The following is a 22718-nucleotide window of genomic DNA, read 5'->3' as shown; positions in this document are numbered from 1 at the left end:
CAAAGGTGGATTAGGCCAAAGTAAACCAAAATAGACAGGAAAATCCTAAAATAATTTCCAAATACATTTCTGTCAGACGATCTCCTGCCCGCAGGGCAGCAGGCACTGCCATTCACTTGGATGCCACGCCAGCCAGCCACATCCCCTTGGTTCCCTCCCAAAATTGGCTTTTCATTTTCAGGGACTCCGGACAGATGGCCAGCTCTGGCTTGGTGCTGTCCTTCTTACCTCGACCACCCTTGGACTGCTGGGAATGTCTGGAAAATGTAGATGTCTCCGATTAAAGAGATGTCCTCTGATTAAAGAGGAAGAAGGGAGCCTGCACGATGCTTTTAGCCACTCTCCAGCTCAAACAGAAACACGTATCACAAGGCGATCACATCTGGTCTAGGCAGAGTACCCGTGATAGCAGGAGAGTTGCAGTTGTGCAATATACCTTAAGGTTTGCAGGAAAAGAGACTCTACACACTAATACGAATTCACATTTTCAGCACTCTCCAGTGATAAGGTTTTACAGCCCTTCCCATAACATTATCTATTAGCAGACACAGAGCATCCGAGCAGAACAAGCTGTTTTAAAGAAAACAAGAAAAAATACGAGCTCAGAGCAACATGTTCTGCCGACCCAGGCATACCCAGGACACATTTGACCAAGTCAAGTTTCAGGGTGCACCTGTGCCACTTGCAAATGAAGAAGTTGGAAATACCTTTATACCTAAACACCCTTCAGTTTTGCTCTGAAATGCATCCTCAGAATCAGGTCACCTTTGGAGTGACATGATTTTTTTTCCCCAGGTTCTCCTCTGGGAGAAACTCAAAGGAACCACAGATTTGGCCTAGGAGACTGCTTGTCCCCGTGCTGGAGAGCTCTGCTCCCATCAGCAGGGTGCTGATGCATGCAGCTCCCTGCCGCTCCAGTGCCCCTCTGTTATGCCCAGGAATTGGGTAACAGCCCAGAGGGGCACCCCCAGAGGGCACAGGGAGGGAACATCCCTTCCTGCCAAATGCTTCAAGCTGATGGGAGACAGCGAGCAGAGAAGGACTGCCTCCATTTTACGAGCAAGAGGTTCCCCGGACCCCTTTGGATAGGAACTGGAGGCTAATTAAGAACCTGAGTAACTTTTATAGCCGCTGAAGTCAAATCTTTTGAAAAGCTCGAGGGGTTGGTCTGCTATGATCAATTAAATCAGTAGCTACTCATCGCAAATCCTGGCTGCTGCCAGCCGCAGTGGCTCAGAAGGAGCGGCTGTTGGGCTGCTCTGCCCCACGGTGAGTCCCTCTGCAGAAGGGATGAGGCGCAGAACCGCTCGGCTGTCCCCCCTCTGTCCCTGGGGGTGCTTAGGCTGGGTACCAAGCAGGAGCAGCGTCAGACCAGCCCCAGACAGCACTGCGAATCCCATCTTTCCTCTGTGATTAAACAATAAGCCAGCTAAGTCACACCATGCTGTTTTAAAGCGCTATAAATATGGCTGAATTCGCAAAAAGTATTGGCCAAGCTCTCACAGAAATCACTGGGGGGAAATCAGAGAAGAGGAGTGGCTTTTGGCCCACACAATCGGCTTATGAACGCTCTGGTGGACTGGAGTTATCAGAGGAACCCTGACCACGAAAAGCCAGCGAGCCCCTTGTCACCTGGCAGGGTGGAGGAGGGAGGAGCGAGGCCCCAGACTGAATTATTTGTACTTTGTCCCTGGGGAGAAAAAGGCTCCAGCAAGACCCCAACCCTAATTAGGCACAAAGGAATCCTGTGAGTGTCCTAATCCATGCAAAGCATTTCAATCAGAGATCACACCACATTAGGCATCAGAGAATAAAAAGACAAGGCACAAATCCCCGAGAAACAGCTTCGGTTATTTCCACTGCTTACAGCACTGTTTCTTTTAGGCCAGTGAGAATCTTTTGAGCAATGACTCCCATTTGCCTGCTTTACTGCATCAACTACCAGGACATTTATGACAGCATACAAATAATACATAGCAGTGATTAATAAATAATAAAGTGAAGCGTGGTACAAACTGAGCAGAATCCATTTCCTCCCCTGAAGTCCTACAGCAGAAGCAACACTTGAAACTGCATTGCAAAAAATACACTATTTGTACAAAAGTTGAAAAATACCACTGTCATAATTAGATTTTCCATTAGGCTTGTGTGGCATAATTAAAAATGTAATTTCTCTGTAAGCACATAGCAGTGCTCTAGGAACAAGGTGTCACCAATTATTAGGGGCATATGCAGGTACTTTAGCTAACCACATAAATTGATTAAGTACTAAACTAGGCTATGGAGTCTAATTGTTTTGAACAAATACCTACTTACTGCATGCAGAAGGACACCTTGCCTTCCCTGTTGGAAAGCTTAATTTATTCCAGCTACTACTGGCGTTACTGTTGAAGGCCAATTAGTTGTGTTCCCAACTCCGGGCACCCTCCGCTAGCAGTGGGGCCACTCAGGGGCTCCTGCAGCCGAACCACCCCAATGGGATGCTGCGGGCAGCCTCTGGACCTGCCCCTGCCCCTCTGCACCTTGGGACCAGCCATGCAGCCACTTGGGGCCTCTACTTGCCCTCTGCAGACTGCAATAGCTTAACCTTCCTTTGCAAAGCTCCGTTTAACACTCCTCCCCGTGTATTTCTCACTGAGATTTACAAAGGAGCAGAGGGGAGTCCGTTGTTAGAATCAGATAAGCTCCACTGAAATTCCTAGCTGCTATTATTAGCCAGATTCGACTTATTTTCACTCAAGCAGGCAGTTGTTTGTGTGAGCCTAAGTTAGGGCTGTGTGTCTGGTTATCAGAGGCGTGTAGGACACTCGAGTCCTGGAAAGGCCTTGAAGGAGTCTCTGAAAAAACAAAACAAAACAAAAAAGCCCAATTTTATATTTCCAGGAAGGCTTTCTGCAGTGTTTAGAAACTCCTAAAGCAGCAGCACTGAAACTATGTGCTACAAGCTCCTACAGCCTCCTGGGACAATTCACCCCGCTGATAACCAAGTGCCCCTACCCCCTGCAGCCGATCCATACCTGAGGGGCTCAGGGGCTGGGGTTGGGAAGCAGAGCTTCCAAGAGGAACTTAAAATACAGCTGATGCAAGAAGTACCTGTCAGGCTGGCAGGATTTGAAACAATAAGCCTGGCTTATTGTCTCCCGGCACTGTGATTTCCTACTGTTGTGCTTGCATAAAGTCATCTCAGCTTTCCCTGCTAATAAACGAGAAGACAATCTGACCCAGTGCGTTCATTGACAAGCGCTGCAAAAGAAACCTGAGGAATATTTTATTCCTCCCACATTAGGAACGTACAGAACATACAGAGAAATTTACCATCACATAATGATCCCTATTATGCAAAGCGAGGCTGACAAAATTTCCATCATTACATCCCTGACAAGTACTCAGAACTGCGGGGGTTTTCAGGCTTTCTTTTGAAAGAAAAAACCCACAAAGTAGCTTTAATATCTTAAATATGGAGCAGGAACTTCGTCCTCTCCCTATTCACAAACACCTTAAATACATCTCCTTCCTTCACAGCTCGTTAATCCCTACTCCTCTGCTCTTCAGACATTTAAATTCTTCCCACAGATCTAACATAGCAGAGGTATTTATATCATGTTTAATCAGCGCTTGCCAGCTCTGAACAACCCTCACGACCTTACTTTTTTGAATGACCAAAGATCACTATGAAATCAGCCAAGTGAGGACCTCGCCGGAGCCTGAAGTTCTCGTTTCTGTTACCGAACTGCTCAGAATCGCCCCACACCTTTTCCCCTGTTTGTGCATCCACAAATGCCCACAGAGTGGTTCCATTATCCCTGACTCAGATCCAGAATTAGGCCTCTTGGGCAGCACATTGCAGGGCACAAGTCTGAATCCATCACTCTTTGGCTGGGGGCTCCAAGGGGGCCAGCCCCGATCCCCAAACCTCTGACCGACAACACTGGCTGGGCAGTTTGCTTTATGAACACGTGTGACTTCCAAGCCCAGACCTTCCAGCACCACTTTCGACTTCCTTGTTGCCATCTGAATACCAAACAGCTAAATATCAAAGAAATGTCTAAAAAAGAGAATGCACAGCTTCCACCAGCTGTTTTGTCCTCCTTGCTTTTCTTCTCATCCCATCTGTGCGTCCATGTTTCTCCTCTCGTCTCACACCTGCACATTTGCTTCTCTGACTTCCTTACCTGTTCCACCCCAGCCATTCAGACCTCCTCCTGCCTGGGACTCTCCTTGCTCTCTTTGCAGCCTCCCTAGCACACTTTCTTCCCTCTGCTGCTCAGAAAAGGAAAGAGCAGAGACTGAGAAAGTTAATGAACATCACACTGGGGTTACCGCTTCCAGCACTCTCCCTCTCGTGCACGCTGCGGGCCAGGCACACACGTGAGCCCCAGAGCAGTAATTAAGGGATTTTAGGAGGATAATGCCCTCGGAGGGCTTCAGTAGATTGACACATGGTATTTCTTCTTAATAATGACTGTCCTGAAATGTATCGGGTCCGTGTGCCGCTGCGTTTCCGGCAATTTGTAAGAACTGTTCAATGTGTAGCCAGCTGGAACGCACAACAGCACATAATTGTTCTATTACTGCAGACTTCAATTGTTTCTCTTTTATTCATTAAATGGCCATTTATTGGAAGAAAGGTCCTTTTTTTAGATGCATTTTTACACAGCTCTAGATTGGACTTGCCAGGACTGAACAAGGGCAGACCTTCCTTTTTCTCACTGTGCTCTTGGAAGGCAAATGGAGAGCCCAAACGTTGGAATTTTTGTTTTTGTTGTTTTTTTTTTTTCAATGGAGATGTTGAAAGCCTTTTACATTCCGCACTGGAACAAAACCGAGGCCTTTTGAAATGTTGCATGGGAGTCGGGCGAGGAGGCCACCCACACAGACTATGGGAAAGGCGAGGGTCGGATCACCAGCAGCCCTGAGCGGGTCCCCTTGGACTCGGGAGTGCCCAAAAACTCGCTCGGGAGAGGACTGCTGCTGTGAAAGGCCATGCAGAGCAAGGGAGAAAACCAACTGCCTGGTGCTTATGGTACTCACCTGCAAGTCTGGAGGTGTGGAGCCCTGCACTGAGGTCCGAGCAAGTGCCCCACTGGGAGGTGGTGTGAGCCTCTGTTTTAGACCACCAAATCCCTAACAGGTCAGGAAGCGTGCATTTCTTGAAAAAAGCCTCAAAAAGGGCCAAGAAACAACCCATGCAGACCGAAGAACGCTGTAGAGCTGACTGCCCTATCTTGAGAATTACTCTCTGTACAACCCATATTACCTTGATTTGCATGCGGTTTGCACCACACAAGTGCCAAAACCTCAACCCAGGAGCCCAGGTCTGAAATTCTCCAGTTCCCATTTCAGCTGTTGTTTCCCCTTTCCCCCATCAGAAGACCAGAAGGGGAGCACTGGAACCAGTGTTCTGCTCAGACCACACTACCTGGCAAACCGAGGCTGGCCTACACCTCACTCTGCCACAAAAAAAGTGAAATGTCACATTAAAAATATATACATACAGGAGGAAATTCCTCTTTCTCTCCTAGCCTCTCTTTAAGCTATTGAAATGTATAAAAAAAAAAAAGGAAAAAGAAAAGAAAGACGTAATTGTTTCCTGTGCAAACGTGCCAGACTTTACTTTTATGGGCCGTATTTATTGACTTTAGCTATTTTTCCAGTATGCTGCACAGCGTTAGACTTGGCAGGAAGTCCTACAAAGTGAAATAACATCTCTGAAAAAGTGGGAATTCTCATTGTTTGGCACAGTCAAAGAAAACCCCAGCCAAGCAAACTCCTGACCTTCTCTCATGTCAGCCTCAAACAGACTCAGGCCCGTCTCTAAACTGGGCTCCTCGCTTCTCTGAAGTCACCAGAAGATGCAGATATGGGGCTTTATCCAGCACCTCAGTGCGGCTGTTTTCTCCACTCCGCTCTGCTCCAGGCTTCCACTTTTCCTTTTCAAAGGCAGCGCCCAGCATCCTGTTACTCCTCCACTATTTCCCCATGCCCAGGACTCAATTATAAGCAGAGATTTGTAGCCTGTGCAAATACAATTTGTTTCCAGAGATGCAGAGGAGCAATGCAAGACACCCAGACTCACCAGCAGCTATTAGGGAATTAATTGCAGCTGTTTAAGGGTCAGACCTTAACACACCCGTCAGCTCCAGGCACTTGCTATACATCCCAGGATTTTGTATGCATCCGAGACAGATGTCTCCGAAGCAATCAGAGGAGTCCCACAATACACACTGAAGAAGACAGAAGACAACTGAAGAGATTTATGTTGGATGGGATGACAAGCTCAAGAGTTTAACTGCACATGGCATTTCTGGAAGCTTGCCAGCTCCGAGTTTAGTGTGTTTTGTGTACTTCACTCATAACTGTTTATTGTGACAGGTAAACACTTGTTTTGAAAGCTTGCAGGCGTACTATTAAAACAGAAGTGTTCCTGACATAGTCAAGCTGTGCTGTCAAATGTTTATCTTTTGAATGATGAATGCTGGCTTTTCTTTTCATTCCTCTCAGTCTGCGTGGAACAGATTTGAACAGTCTCTCCCAACTTGTTTGGGCTCATTTCACCTGGGGGACATAACTGAATAGCTGATGGGCCAGAGAGCAGCCCTGTAATTAGCAGCCCATATGCCAATAAGCGAAGGTGATGCAGAGAACAAATGAGGAACAATAGGGTAAGCAAGAGCAAGCTCAGTGCCAGGTCTGTCTGCAAATGCAGATGCAGATGTTGAGTTTTAGAAACTAGATGAGATGCAGAGTTCAATTGAGATAATTCCAGCATCTCAGAGACACGTATTTCACAGGTCAAATTCTGGAGACTTCTGCTAACTAAAAAGCTAGAAGCCACAGTAAGAAATTTTCCACAATATATATATATATATATATATATATATATATATGTATTTATTTAAGGGTACGTAGAAAATCTGGAAACAGTTAAGTCACAGTGTTGGATGTATGCATAGTCTGTGAAACTGCAGACAATCGTAAAGGTTATTGGCAAAAATGAACAAAGAGTCTTTTGGGTGAGAATTAAAATTCTCCACTTGGTGCAAATATGCTTTCTACAGATCTAGGAGAAAAGCTTGTGAGAAGAGACAGAAATTTCTGCGTATCTTAGTGTAATTGCATATGCTACAAGGCTGTGGAATTCAGCGGTGATCCCATGGGGTTTCAAGTGGATTTCAGATATTTCACAGCGTGTCAGTTATAGATTGAGACATAAGACTTTGGGGAAAAAAGTACAATCTTTGATTAGATGAAATAGCATCAGATTTCCATGAAAATGCAAATGCTTAATGAATTCATTGCTAATGCAGTTCTGCCTTGTCTTTGTTCTGTTACAGAGATCCTCGAACCACGAGTTTGCTGACCTGCACTGGGTGCTGCACTGGGGCCAATTTAACCAGCGGCATCGTAACAACCACCTGCAGAGGACTCATGGACCGGAATGAGAATCTAACATTTCCCACTGATCTGAGAAAATCATTTTTACAGGACACGCAAGGCATCGAACTGCCTGCCGCAGGAGGCATCAGAAACATTCATCTCACACAGGAGTCAGAGAAGGACCGAATATTCTTCAGGATATTGAAAATATTAAGGATCACGAGAATTAAAAAATAAAAACTACTTCCAAAAAGACATTAAAGATCAAAGTGCAAGTCCTTAGATAATACCTAGTTAAAAGGGCAAAAGACAAAAAGAGCCCCTCAGCAACAAATCCATAAATTCAGTAGGCTCACATCCCAGCTTACTGTCCAAAGGCTGGCCATACAGAAAAGCTTACGGACTAAATTGGGCTTTCAGCAGAAGGTGGAGGTAGGACTTTACTGCCTAGGGAGACACATACATTATACCTCTGCTCCATGCTTAACACAGACAGCCTGTACAGCGCGAGGGGAAGCTGCAGTGAACGGGGCCCTGCCTGGTGCTGCAGCTCCTCACAGGTTTCATACGAGCACAGTTTTTGCCACAGGAGTGTGTTGCCACAAAGGGACTGAGTATTTTAGGTCCTAACACTGGATTTGCTTTTTCATCGAGCTGTGGCCTTAGTAAGGGGAGCAGTTTAGACGAGGGGTGAACAAGCACTAGGCTGGCATTTACCTCTGTCCTGTTTGCTCTTTCAGCCTAAAGTATTTCTTCTTTCTTTCCCTTTACAGACTCTTCTTCAGGTGTGGATGCATCATGATGCTAGAATGTAAACCACCATGCTATAAAGTAAACCACCACGAGCTGCTAACTTGACTGCACGTCAGGAGTAACCACACTGGGGCTAATTCCTTGGGTGCACCCTCCCTACTCTGGACCCTGCCAAAATTCATATGGAAACAGCCTGGCTGCAAAGGGGCTCTCTGTCATTCCTGTCCCAGATTTAGTGATCAGTGCAAACTTCTTTTTTCTCCTACTTTTCAATCTGCTGTGCCTTCTGCAAAGCACAAGGCGATCCCTGCCCTGGAAATCTATGCTAAGTATTGCTTTTGTCCTATCAAATAAAAAGGATATGAAAAAGGCAGTAATAAAAAAGCATTAAGACTCTCACAAGGCTTGTTAAATGATTTAAATCTTCATAATGTATAGCATTTTCCTGGTAATTAAGTTTGAACATTGAGTTGGGCTAAATGGTTACTACTGTTAGATAACATTTAAAAAGCTCCCACATACATGCAGATATTTTTTTTCTCTGCCACGACACTGACAGCTGAAGGTAGTTACTTCAAAAAGGGCAGGAATTGCTTCTGTGCCCTACTGACGGGGCACAGCACAAGAGTGCAAAATCCATTTCATGATCACCTTACAGCATCCTACAAGCTCAGTAAGACCCCAAGCCTCTTAAAAGGAGATCTGGTTGAAATACATGGCTTTTGTCAAAAAGAACAGAAAACTTGGAAAGAGAGAGGGGGAGAAGTTGCATTTTGATGTGAAGTGGGAGGGAGAGGAGGTAGAAAACCTCTGTTCGTGTTTGTGTTATTTTCCTAAATTTATTTTTATTTCCACTGAAAAACAATTCCAAGAGAAAGTCCTGTCCTGCCCTGATAACAAGCTACTTGCCTGTAAGCAAAGCCTAATAGCTGTTCCCATTTTCTTTCCCACTTTTTCCTTCCTCTTCCTGCTGTTTTTGCCCTCCTATTTATTTACTCTCGGTTTACATTTTCCAGCTTTTGTTCTCAGCTCTTTCTCCCTTTCCTGCCCTCTCGGTCCAGTTGCATCCAGCCACACCACCCAGCCCATCCTTCACAAGTTATTTTCATCAGGAAAGCCTGGTGCTTTCTGCCCCGCGCAGCATTCTGCTGGGAGGGCTGGATCCCATGCAGCGGAAGACAATCGTGCTCATCACACCCACATCTGTATTCCCGTCACTCACAAGCCCGGCTGAACTGCACGTTGCTCGCTTTAGATTGCAAGCATATTTAATATTTGCTGTTTTAAACATAACCAGGTCAAGGCAGGACTGCAAAATGAGCTCGGTAAGTAGACGTGATGCACACGTAGGCTTCGGTCAGCCAGCCACAAAGCCCCACTAGGTTAATTGACATCCCTAACTCCAACATGTGCCTGGCAAGGGAGAAATGATTTAGATATTCAGTAAAATGCTTTGGGTGAAGCCTTCAACCACTCAAAGCTACACCAAAAAAAATCTACAAATTTAGGTCTATTTTCAAAATCCTTCCAGGCTGGCTTAATATATCACCCAAGTTGAAACTGTTCTCATGATATATTATACATGGAGACTGCACTACATCATCAGAGTTCTGACACTGCCATGTTCAGGGTATGCTAGGATACAACGTAATGAATTACAGCAGTGGACAGTGACAAATACACTTTAGGGGAAGTTTAAATTAATTTTTTTAGCTGCTTGCAGTTGGCTCAGAAAGTAATTTTTATTAAATAAACTAGTGGGAGAGTGGGCAGATTCAGAGCCCTGAAGAAAGGGAACGGCAGAGCAGAGAGAATACAGCGCAGAGCACAAAGAAGAATTTCAGCTCTGAGACTAACGTGCCCGTGATTTTGGAACAGTCAGCAGGGCCAAATCCTGGCCATGCTCACCTGCAAGCATGCAGCTCTGCTGAAGCACCCGTCTGTGTGCACCAAACACAGGTGCCAAATTCTAGGTGCAACCCCACATCTGTGGATTGGATATCCAGCAATTCCCATCTCCTTCGGTGGGGTAACATCTTGTTGTAGACAAGGTTTATTGCAAATCAAAGGGATGTAGCAGACAGGCTTCCACCTGGAAAACATATAATCACCCTATGGTACTTTTCATAAAGATACAGTGACAATAAGAATAATAAAAGGGTAGGGTAGAGCTGATGAAGCCAAACAAAAAAACCTTTCATGAGAAGCAAAACTTAGTACCTTTGAGAAAGCCCTGAATATTAAACATCTCTTTACTCTGAAAGAATCTTTTGTCATTTCATGGGGAATCAATTAACCACAGTGTCTTATTCAGGTAGACTTTAGATTAGAACCACATCCTTTCACTATAGATAATTAACCTCAGTTTCTGAATTAGCAGCAAAATAAGCCAGTTATTAGTTTTTATAATGACTAGAACTCAATATTTTGGGTAGTTAAACACCCAAGAGTTTAAATTAAAATAGACATCTGACAGAAATCCCTAAAGTGTTCTTCAGATCATTAATACTATAAATTCCACAGTAGATTGAACTGACAATGTTCCCTTTTCCTTCTGGAGCACTCCAAAGGGATGAGCTACTCCCTCGAATCAGCATTCAGTTTGATCTCTGAAATAATCTCTCCTTGATACCTAAAGCCTCAAGGCCAACAGCATAGTTAAACTCCTATCCTCCTCTTACCACAAGAATGTCTAGTGAAGTGAAAAAAATTAAGCCTCCTTCCCTGGCCTACCTACAGGCAGCTCGTGCACCACCAAGACAAACTGACACACATCTGAGGGCAACATTTTGGGCAGGCTGAGCTGCCCCTGCCTCCGGGCAGTGACCTGACAGAGCTCTGGGTGAGATGGATGCCCACAAGGCCAGGGGCTCCAGGACCTTGGGGAGCCACTGCCTCAAGCTCCTGCCCCACAGCTCCATCATCTCCACATGCCTCAGCCCGGCAGACCTTCTTCCTCAGTATCCTCACCCTGGGCACTGCTCACCCCACAAAAAGCCTCTCCAAGACCCAGTCTCCACCACTTTGCTGTAAAAGGATCCTGTTACATGATGCCCTACCTCTCTATGCCTTTTATTCCCCCAGTATGGCCCTAAGACTTGTTGAACTTCTGGTCCAGACTTCACTTTTCTCTCCTCATGGGCTCCCTTTCTGCAGAACTGCTGCCCTGTCCTCATCTTCTGTACCTTGATTATTCCAGCCCAAGTTTCCTGCCTTACACTTGCCTGTAACTCTTGTTTGTTTCTTCCAAAGCGTTTCTGCAATGTGTTGAACTCATTTCAATTCTCACCCTGTTGCAGTCCCCTCTAGCTTGGAGACATCTGTAAATTTAAGCAGCATACTTACTACCTATTCCACTATCCAGGCTGCCAACAAAAGTGGTGAGCAGAACCTACTGCCTTCCTCTTCCCTCTACAGTCTCCCTCCTCCTGTTAAGCTGAGGGTTTACAGGGGTGTTTCCCCACAGAGAGGTGGAGTTGCAGACAGCCCTGACTTCTGCAGGCCCTGCCACATCTCCCAGCAAGGTCAGCAGGTTTCAAAGGCAGCAATGCTCATCCTATGCCTGCTGCCCAGAGCACTGCAGACCTTGCCAGGGGTGTGCTTTATTGTGTGGCAGCTCTGACCAGCTGGGCATTACACCACAAAGGAAAGAAGGAAAGAATAACAGCTCTGTGTGTTGCACCACTGCAAGTGAAATGTGTATTCTAAGAGAAATGAATGTTTACCTCCCCATTTATGTGAACCAATTAGCGATAAACATCCCCAGGGCACAGAGAAGACTAACACAGATAACAACGGATATGCCCCAAATAATGGAGGATTAGGAAGACGCGCACAAAAGTAATAAAATACAAGCTACAGATGCCACTTGAGAAGATTGCGAAGTGGAGAAGAATAAGTAGCTGAAGGAGGAAAGCAAGCAGAGGTGACGAGAAGATTGCAGGAGCAGTAAAGATAAATGATGAGCACCCTTTTTGAGTGTATATGCTAGAGTTAAAAGAGTTCAGTGGAGAGACAGGAAGGTCTCCAGGAGAACAGAAGGGTAATTTATAAACAAAAGAGGCAGACAGGGCTTCTATACCCAAAAATAAGTCCATTTTTTTCCAGTTCTATCAGTTGCTCTAAGAAAAGATATTACCTTTCCCTACAGCCTTACCTCTTGACAATACCAAAATAGAAAGATATATTTGCCCTGGCACTCTGAAAGGACAATGGGAAATAGATGCCAGGAGCCGAGAGAGAAAGAATGAAAAAGGACCAGAGTTAGAGATTCTCAGGAATTACATTTTATCTCATGAAAAATGTCACCAAAAAGGAATAAAAATTGGTTCTTCTTTCTCAATAGCTCCATTTTCACCAGAATGTTTTTATCAAAAAATGAAATCTTTTCATCAAAAACCTCCAGGTCCCCAAACAAAACATATGTAGCTTTAAAGCAAACTCTAGTTTCCTATATGGGCCTTTTAGGGCTTTGTAGCATTACCGCAATACAAATCATAAAGAACGAGCATTTCAAGGCAATTTAATCTTTTTAGTAAAACCCCTCACCAGGCTTTTAATATTGATTTTTGCTGGCTTTTCAACAGAACCAGCAATAAAGGGAAGAGGAAGGCTGGAAGCTGCTGTGGCTCCGTGCAGAGCGGGTGGGGAACGCTGGGGCAGTGTGGGCACAGGCAGCGACCCGTCCTGTCACGGGTGATGCTGGTGGCTGAGACTCGTGGTGGCAGCTCCAGGGAGAGGAGAAGAGGAGACAGACCTCCTAGGTGTGGGCATGAGAGTAACAGCAGGGATCGGTGCTGGTTGGTGTCAGGTTCACGCCTCCATCAGCATAATCCTCTGCAGGACCCTCCTTTGACACCCCGGTGTCCCCATAGTCCACCTGGCCCTGGTCACCCACATCCCTTTCCTCCTGGCCACCACCTCTCCTGAGCAGCATCTCCTCTTCCTGGGCTCCCTGCCCCACCTGGCACCTCTGCTACCCAGCTTGTGCCAACAGCACAGAGCAAAAAGAGTAAACGTGGAGCCGGGAGGGAAGAGATGTTTTCATTTGGGGAAGTTTTGTTGCTGTTTTCAGTTTGCATGTCAGCAGAAACTCAAGGCTTGTCAGGAGGCTGCTCCCAATCCAGTAATTACTGGAGGTGCTTCTGACTCGGCCCCGTCTTGATCTTACACTGTGTGATCACTTTATTATTCAGTTTTATTTTATTATTCAGTTTGATTTGGCAGCTGCCTGAGAAACCTAAGGCTACTCGAGCTGTATATTTTAAGATCTTTAAAATCTGTTGATAGAAATTCTTTTAAAGTCTTCAGGCTTGAGTCAACATTGTTAATTCTGAAGCTCCGGCCCATCAGCTTGGCAGGGCGGCTCACACACGTGCACTCACACAGCTTGAGCAGGAGGCTCACCGGAGAAGCTGTGGCTTACAGCCAGCACGAGTCAGGGCAGCACCTGAGAGAAGGGTTCAGCCATGTAGATAGTGCCAGACCTGGGCACTTCTAAAAACACAATTCCTGATAGGAAATAAACGGGAGAAAAAAAAAAGAAGAAAAAAACCCAAACACTTACTGCACATCTCCCTTCTGCTCTAGTGGGGATATGGTGCTAATCTGCTGGCCCTGCAAGGCTTGCAGACTTTCTTGGTCCCATCAACCACTTTCCCTCTCCCCCTCTCCATCAGACCAAGGGGAATTTTGGCCCCTTCTCCAGGCGGAGGCTGTCCCTCTGCAAGGATCTAAGGAAACCTCTCACCTCGCTTTTCTGGGTCCTTGGATCTCATCTCTTCAAGGGAAAGATTTGTGGATTGTTTAATGTTCAGGTTTGATTTCTCTCGTACTTTGATTTGAGATTACTCAGCCTCCTCTCAGCCTTTTCTTGATCAAAACTAAGATCCAGCTTCCCCCCTCTGACTTCAAACAGTTTCATTCCTGCCTCCCTAACATCTATTTTCCTTCTGATTCCCTGAAGAATTTCTCTTCTGGGATCACCCCTGTTCACATTCTCTCACATGTTCAAAGTCCTTCAGATTCTTCTTTTATCCATGCTGCGCTCCCCTATCACAGACTCCTCTGATTCCACTTCTTCAAGGGCAGCACTGTGCATTTTCATCCACAGCTTTAGCAGGTTAGGGGAGCTGGATCCTCACTGCCATTCCGCATTCACGCATTGGAGGGCCAAAGAGAGCCCAGGAGACAATTCAGCTGCTCCTGCAGAGGCCTGGCCAGGGATCTTGTGCTCAGAAACGGTGCAAAAGGCCTCGTCCACACACAGTTTTGTTCCTGAATCATAGCAGGGGTTGGCATCCAGCTGGCTACTGGCAGCCCCAGCACGGTGACCTCAGTCACTGCCTGCTGGTGGGTGCTGGAGGTCTCACCTTGGGCTCACTCTGTTAGAGGGCAGGAGGCAGAGGTGGAGCCCTCCTGAGAGCTCTCCCTTCTCTGCAGCTGCACCTGGCTGCCCAGACCCGCCTGTTTCCTCCGTTGTGTGACCGTGTTATTGGGCAGTTCCATTTAAGAGGTCTGGCAGAGGACTTCTAACTGCTATCCTGACAGTGAATCCATTGCCGTTTTTGTTCCTGCTGGATGTTGTAGCCATTGCAAGCCACCTGGGTTAGGACTTCAGACAACCTGCAGTACCAAATCCTCCTTCCCTCTGGTGTTCCCATAGAAACAAGGGAACAGCTCTCCATCCTCCAAGGGACAGCAGAACTCCTCGATAGCCCAATGCAAACCAGGATCTCACCCAGGAGGAGAGACTAGCAGCAGGTCTTGTGGTTTGGCCGTGCCCCTGCCGGCTGCGGTGAGAAATTGTGATAGCAAAGATTGACGTGGCTGCCCCAGGGAGAAGTTTTCCCTGCGGTCCCTCCCCATCCCTGCACTCCTGTTTCAGGTCCACCACTTCCATCCAACATTACAGGAAACATGCCTGCACCAGTTTGTAGTCCAGAAGGGTTGTGTCAGCCCTGCTCGCACCTGCAGGAAAGGCGAGAAGTACATCCCAAACCTACAACACTGTCCCTGAGGAGCATCTTCCTTACAAAGCTCGTCTTCAAACTAGTCCCCGTCCAGATTTTAATACCCAGTGGATGCACATCATCTTATACCTTTGAAAATATTTATTATAGGTCCTTTCAAGATAAAGTAGTGCTCACAGACTGGTGTTAATATTCTGCTTTACATCAGTTTTCAGACATCTCCCTTCTCATCCTAGCGCTTGGGTACTTTCCAGTGGTGAATTAAGCATGGCTTCTTCCTCTTTTATGATAAAAAGGACTCCAAATATGTATCTAGTATGAGAACTCCCTGTCAGAACTATTTCTTTTCCCCCAGGTAGCTGGTGTATTAGCTGATCTGAAGCAGAGCTATAGGATTTTCTAGTCCATATATGTGTTTTTTTTTTTCCTCTATTGGGGAAGCACTGGAAGTATTTGGAAGAACAAAAAAGACAACTCAACCCGCTGTTACAGAACTAACAACTTCTAGGGCTGTGACCCCTCTTGGCAAATTGTTCCCTTTAGGAAGTACAGGAGAGCTGCCAGCCCAGCACCCTCCATCATTAACGCTGCCAGGCTTTACAGAGTGCTTTGAGCTCTCCCCTGAGCCTTGCTTACAAATAAGATGGCTCCGTGTTCAATAAGCACCTAATATAAAGGCACCGATTTCCCTTTGTCTTTCTGTTGACTTTACCATAGCTTGGGTCAGGCAACACAGGATGTCTTCTGGCACCTAATGCAATCCCAATCAGCGAGGGCTGGATGTACACGTATCCTGGAACAATCCTGTCTGTCACTTTGGGCTCCTGGACACCTTCTAAGATCTGGGCCAAAGCAATTCATCCACAGAAGCCCACAGCCCACCGTGCCATTAATCCAGTTCTGCTAAGTTCTGGGCCAGCGCTCTCACCTCCAAGACCATTCCTTCCCCCAAAAGCACAGAATCCAGAGAAAAGCCATTTAAAGGGTGAGGGCACACTGGGAGAACAGCTTAGCAAGCATAATGGAGACCGGGGTAGCGTAAACTTCAAATAGCTTCAAAAATTATTACACTAACTGTGTGTAACTGTATAAATGCAGTCAGTCTGCACGCTGCCCACAGGTTTGCTATCACTGGTCGACTGGAGTCCAAGAGAAGTCAGCACTACAAGCCCTAATGCATTATACTTAGTTCTGCAGCAGGGCTCGACGTACTAATTACATGTAAGTTTTCCAAGATTTCTGCCGGGAGTATTTCACAGAACAGATAATTGTTCTTTGGGGGGGTTCAGCACTGGTTTATTTAATTATGCTGGAGTTTTCATCTATATTGTGAAAACACTAGCAGAAAGAAAACTGCCTTAGACAGATGTAGAGCATACGTAGGAAAAGTGAAGCAGAGAGACTTGAAGAGGAGGCACTGAAAATGATTCTGGCTGCTGAAGACACTCAGGAGCTTGGCAGGGATGAAAAAAGAACAGATAACCAGCACTGGGCACCTCGACCTTCCAAACAGCACTGATGCTTCCTGGAACATTGCCCAGGTGGGGATATCTGCTGATAAACACCTGGCAGCAGCAAACAGATACTGTGTAAGCATCTTCTTCAGCAGGGAGCAACAGATTTTTAGCACTATGTGCCCCAATAAATGCCTGGAAAGCTTTGCTAACATTCTGGTTCACACTCACCTTCCTCTCCTTCCTTATTCCTGCCAGTAAGAACCTGAACCAAAGAGATGTCCATTGTTTAAATTTCATCTAGTCCTGTGGACACCATTTTCTTCCTTCCTGGATTAAAAATACCCAGAGTAGAAGGAGAAAACGGCAAGCCACAACAGTTTACAACAGGAAAATAAACAGGACATCAGTCCCAAACCTTGATTCAGGGTTACCTACATCAAAACAACTGCCACATGGCAGGGATCTGAAGCTCCTGATTTCAGCAGCAGCTCTCACAGAGGGGAACTTCCCAAAATAGCATTCCTTTTACATTTCTACCATACAAAACATTTAATTTAAAGCTGCTTGTGGTCCTGTCATTCACCCAAACTACCCTTAGAAAGGTCTCATCTGATAAATATTCCACTTACAGTTACTTCCCAAAGAGTTTCAGAGTCGTCAAAGCATCTTAGTTCCACGTTCTCAGAATGAAACTTACAGACTTTTAACTTTCTGCTTTGAAATAACTTTTAAAAATATAGTCTTCATTTCACACTGGAAAAAAAAGAAGCAGTTTAAAGGATGTCAAAGGTAAGATAAAGCATTTAGGCTCACCTGAAAGAAAGGTTTCTGTTGATCTGACCTGAAAGAGATTGCTTTTCTTTGTTCACAAAATTCACAAATCAGAATTTTGGGAGGAAACCTGAAGCAGGCTGGGAAATCCTTTGAAATCACCTACTTCTCATGAGCTGGGAAAAATATCCTAATTCTAGCTACGAGAGACTAAAGAAACATTTTGACAGGCAGCCTTTAGTCAAGGGTAACAGAAAGGATTGCTGCTGTCTCTTGCTGTTTCAGAAATAATCCACAAGAAACTGGTTGCTGCCAGTGAGGAACAGCTGTTCATTAAGAGACCCAGTCAAACTGACAGCATAAAAATGCTGCTTTCTGCCAAATTCAAGGGAAATACACCTCAGAAACACCTTTCATACCATGTAGGCAGTGTCTATGTTTCCAAATATCAATCTTTGTGCCAATTGCACCAAAAGCCTAAAGAAAAAGTCAATTTTTTTTTTTTTTGACTCCCACCAGTGTAAACTGAAGTCAGATGCAGGGCAATGCACTTCTCCGCCCTTACAGATCACAAGGCAATCCCTTAAACAAATAGCAGCACAGCCTAATAAAACAGAGCACTAATAATCAGGAATAAACTACTCATTAAAAATAATAATACTGCTAGGGCTAAAGGAAAATGAAAACCTATTTTTTGCATAGTTCTGCTTGCCCTGATTATTCCATACAGAGCGCTGGGGGAGCTTCAAGGCTGCAGGGACAGCCCAGGGCACTGAGCTGGGAAGGCAACAAGCACCCCGTGCTCAAACCCAGCTCACCCACATCCCAGTTAGGCACCCACCCCTCACCCAAAAGCTGTCCCCAGGCCTCACCTGCTTTTTGCTTTTAATTAGCCCGTTCAGCTAAAGCCAGCTGAACTCATTTGTTTTCTAGATACTGAAATTTTGCCTCCACCCACCCTTCTCTTTTCTTAGTTGTACTCATTGCTTTGGATAAAGTTTTTCCTAAAAATACCATGTTTCAAATGAGTGTGGTGTTCTTTATTTAAGGGTTAATGAAAAATGTAACCTCCCATTTCCAAGAACTGGTGCTGTATTAGCATAACGAAAACAAAGCATGTGTGAATATTTGTAATCCTGGGTGCACTGACAATGCACTCAAGGCCACGCACCTGCCAAACCTAAATGAGTTTCAATTGACCTATTTCTCAAGGTTTGACTGAGCAGCAGCTGGAGGCTGGGGAAGCATGAGCTTCAGGACTTGGCTCTGAACACAGTGTTCTTGAAACATGGTAGGCTTTTCAAGTCATCCCACAACCAAAAATTGGGCTAGATCTTTCCTGACAGCCCTGTTTCCATATAGCTGCATTAATGGGGATTTACTTTTCAAGAGATCTAAGGAGGCCCTTCGTAACTCTGATCCTTTGCGTGCACACACGGTGGTTATCAAGGTGTTTCCCAGCGATACGACAGGAAGGCAGAGCAGCATTTCAGAGCAGCGGTTTGCATACCATGACGCAAGTACATGCATCTCACTTGCACAACTGAGGTGAGACAAGCAGGCTTCACTCCCAGATTACTAGATTTCTAAGCTGACAAAAGCCTCCATCAACCTATAGGTTCTCCACCCAGCCACGTGGGCTGCTCTCCAGCAGGATGCAGAGAGCGTTAAGAAGCCAAGAAAAGAGAATAAAATAGCTTAGGGCAGAAAGTTAGACCACTGTGCCCAAAGCAAACAGCAAAGAGTGACACAAAGTAGAATATTTAACCTAAAAAAGTAGAATATTTAGACTACTAAACTCAGCAGGAGTTTTGCTTTTGAATTCAGATGAGCTCTCAGCAGGAATTTAACCAGGACACCAGTCCTGACACTGAACTATAAAATAAATGATGTTTTAGTTTGCTGGCACGTGGGAAAATGGGGACAGGTTTCCATTTGGTATCAAACTGAAATAATGTGTGGGTTCTTTCTGAAATATTGGACAAATATTTTATAAAATCGAGTTTTTAAAAAATACATAGCATTTTGGATTTTTTTTTTTGGCTCTAAGCAAAATATCCTTTTTTACCTGGAGCTCTTACCCTTTTCTTAGCTTTTAAAAACAACAGGAAATCTGAAACAAAAGCAGTTTTTAAGAGAACTGAATTATCAGAATAAATATTGAAATGCACTTTGTTTTTAACTTATTTCTCCTCCTCACTCTCCCCGTACTGCCCCCCTAAAGAAACACTTTAGTTAAGTGTTTGGCTATTTCTGGCTCTGATTAATGCATTCTCCCTGGAAGGCGATGGACAGAATCTGGCTTCCCTGGCCACTGGGGCAGCCCCTTCGTAACGCCTCGCAGTGCACAGGGTACTTCCAGAAGATGTCCACAAGAGTGGCTTTCTGCAGCACCCAAAGCAGGTTCGGCTTGATGCTGCTTGCTTACCCAGGCTGGCAACATCCCAGCACACAGAGAAAACCACAGGAGGCTTCCAGGTCCCCCTTTCTGCCTGTTTGCAGCTTGGTTTGCCTCCGTCCTGTTCGCACAGAGCCCTCGCAGTCTCTCTCTGCAGACACAACTTACTGACTAGATCGGCTGCTTCCGAGACAAGTACAAAACATATTTTAACTGCTGTACCATAACTCCCGTCTTTTAATTAGAAAGTGTGCTAAATACTCCCGTCCTTGGGGACTCTGACTGAACCAGTCAGGTTTCTGATCATGGAAGTTTTGCCTTAATGAGACTTTTAGTTTGACTTACAAAAGCTCTTACATTTACACAGCAAGGCTTTTAACTTCAAAGTCCTTGAGAATTGTTGCTGTGCATCTGCCTTGTCTGGGGCCCTAATTCACAGTTCTGGTCTCTGCTTATTATATAGGGAATGTTTTGTTTAGTGTTTATAGATATATATTTACAGCATTTAGGGGTATTAGAGCTTAAACCAAGCTCCATTACTATAAACACTGATCAAAGAGCTAGTTAAGTGAAGCTGAAGCACTAGAGGAAAATATCTCAGCAGTAATGAAGGGAAAAGGCAACTGGGAGGAGAGGGAAGCTGCATGCCTGGTTATGCCACTTGCAAACCCTCCAGCTCCTCTCTCTGCCCTCCCTTCCTGCCCGCCTGCACGTCGCCTGTCCCAAACGCATTTGCAGAGCAGGAACAGCCCCTCTGCTCTTGCAAACAGCATCAGGTGCACTTGCCTGGCACTGTCCGTGCTCAGGTGCACTCACAGTTCTTCAAACTCCAGGAAGCCAGCAAGAGGCAGCACTGAAGTTTCAGTTTTTATTATACTTCCTAGCTTCATTTTTTCCTCTGGGGAACAGAAAAGGAAATTGTTTTGGTGACCAGTTAAGTCCATGTAGATCCGTAAATACGCTTCCATCGTGTTTGTCTGATGCTGCTGTGAATTCTTGTCTGCAGTCACACTAATGCCCTTGTCAGTCACGCGTCACATCCATCTCCTCATCCATTTTCCTTTTAAACCCTGTCACTTCAGGAAAACCACAGAAATGCGTTGCAGCTTGAACACGATCTAGTTTTGGACAGTTCACTTTCTGGTTTTGTAAGGGATTTGGAGTGCAGATGCTCAGTTACCGCAACGCGAGGGTTTAATACAGAAGTACCACAGCCCTGCAGCACCCGCACACCTCTGCACACCCACTGGCCCCCTTCCCTGCCATCCCATGGATGTTTGTGCCCCCCGACAGCTCAGCTCAGACAGCCTGACACACGCTGGTCTGTGTTAGAGCATGGGCATGACCTGCATTGAATGGCTCAAGACAAGAAACAGCAATTTTGGTACGGGTATGGGGGAGACATGGCAAACGAAGACGGGGAGGGCAGTTCTTGCCTCCTAGGTTTGTTTGTGCAGTTCATAAAACTCCCAAGCTGAAGTTAAATTGTTGTGCTATTGCCTGTCCCTACAGATACATTTCCTCCATGGGGCCTTACATCCCATTTTCACTTCTGAAAAGCTGTGTTCCTCCCCACAGACAACACAATGCCTGACAAAGCTACGTTCTTCATAGGAAGTACTCACTTTCCCAGAAAAAAAAGACCTTGCATCTTATTAAACAAATGTAAAGCATTTTACCATTTTGTTGATTTTTGTCAAAAGCACAACCTCACTCTGGCAAATCATCCTCTGCTCCATTCTCCTGCACAATTTCTATTTAGTTGTAATTTAGCACCCTGAACTGAACTTGGTCTCCTTTGAAAAGTTGGCCTCAGGGCAACCTGAAACCCCACCCTGGAGGACTTCTGGAGAAGCAACAGGCTTAAGAGGTGGCCGTGGAGGACATGCTGGGAGGCAGCACTTCCCCAGGTGTTTGCCGTGCACCCTGAATGGGTACAAACAGGAACAAACTTAGAGGTGTGGGGAAATAAATAAAGGCTCGTGGACACCCTGAGAAGACTTGGCCCCACAGAAAAGTGGGGTGATTAATGGGGGTGCAGAACCACCCCCCCTTTGCTGACACTCACAGCAAAGACCCACTTGCTCCTTGCAAAGCAGCCGCTGGGGCTTCAGCCACTCTGCCCAATCTTCTCCTAGCCATAAACTGGAGAAAACACCATGCTCATCCTGGAAGCAAGAACCCTCCAGCGAGGAGGAATAAGCAATGTTTGGTGCATTCATAATATAGATATTATCTGGCAAACTAGTTAAACAAATTGTTTCCTTTCAGGATCCTAGTGATGTGCGTGGTTGGCAAGTATCCCTCCCTGCTGCTCGGCCACCTGCTTTCCCTACTGCTGAGCTCGCTCCATCCCAGCCCCGCTGCCTGCTGCTCTGCCTGCAGCCCTGCAGGAGGCTGCCTTTGCTGCAGCCAGCGCTGCCGTGCCCGCTGGCCTTGCTGTGTGTCCGTGGGCAGGGTGTGCATCATGCAGGTCGGGGCATCTTCCAGTGATGGCATTATGGGCTGGGCAGCGCTCGCTGCCTCCCAGCAGAGCCCTGCTCGTAGGCATCGCCCCAGACTGGTCAGTGCTGGTGGGATGTTAGGTGCTACTGCTCACCTTGTGCCAGAGACAAGATTATCCCAAGACCTTTGTTAAACAAGACACCACGGGCCCTACCCTACGCACGGCAAGACTGAACCACGCAGGACCGACAGGCACAGGGTCTGCGGCTGCCAACAGGGGAGAAGTCCCCCTGGCTTGTGGTCGGTGGTTAAATTAAATCTTCCACACGACAAAACTTTCTCACCAAGTGCATCTTTGTCCCCCTCCTGTGGCTGGATCAGATCATACACGTGGTGGAATGGTGGCTGGGGTTGGAGGACCCTCTGCAGTGAAGGCACCAAGGATTTCCCACTGAAACTACCGGACTGAGGGATGCTCCTGCGCTGTCCTGGCTTTCCTCTTCAAAGAGCAAAGACCTGAAGAACTGCAGTGGGTTATTTCTGCTG

General features: G+C 46.0%; 2 long non-coding RNA genes across 5 annotated transcripts in view; both read right to left on the bottom strand.

The window, feature by feature from the left end:
• The window catches only part of LOC106016501 (uncharacterized), a 331834-nt gene that overhangs the window by 74747 nt on the left and 234369 nt on the right, over positions 1 to 22718 (bottom strand). The window lies entirely within an intron of this gene.
• Positions 12444 to 18170, bottom strand: LOC119713286 (uncharacterized). The gene is made up of 2 exons (XR_005260373.2): positions 17372 to 18170; positions 12444 to 16666 (listed from the first exon to the last, which is right to left on the bottom strand). It is a non-coding gene; the product is annotated as an uncharacterized lncRNA (long non-coding RNA).

This window comes from Anas platyrhynchos, chromosome 20, assembly GCF_047663525.1.
Source record: "Anas platyrhynchos isolate ZD024472 breed Pekin duck chromosome 20, IASCAAS_PekinDuck_T2T, whole genome shotgun sequence".
Classification (NCBI taxonomy): Eukaryota; Metazoa; Chordata; class Aves; order Anseriformes; family Anatidae; genus Anas; species Anas platyrhynchos.
Note: the sequence above shows the minus strand (reverse complement) of the source record. Positions and strands in the feature narration are given on the sequence as shown.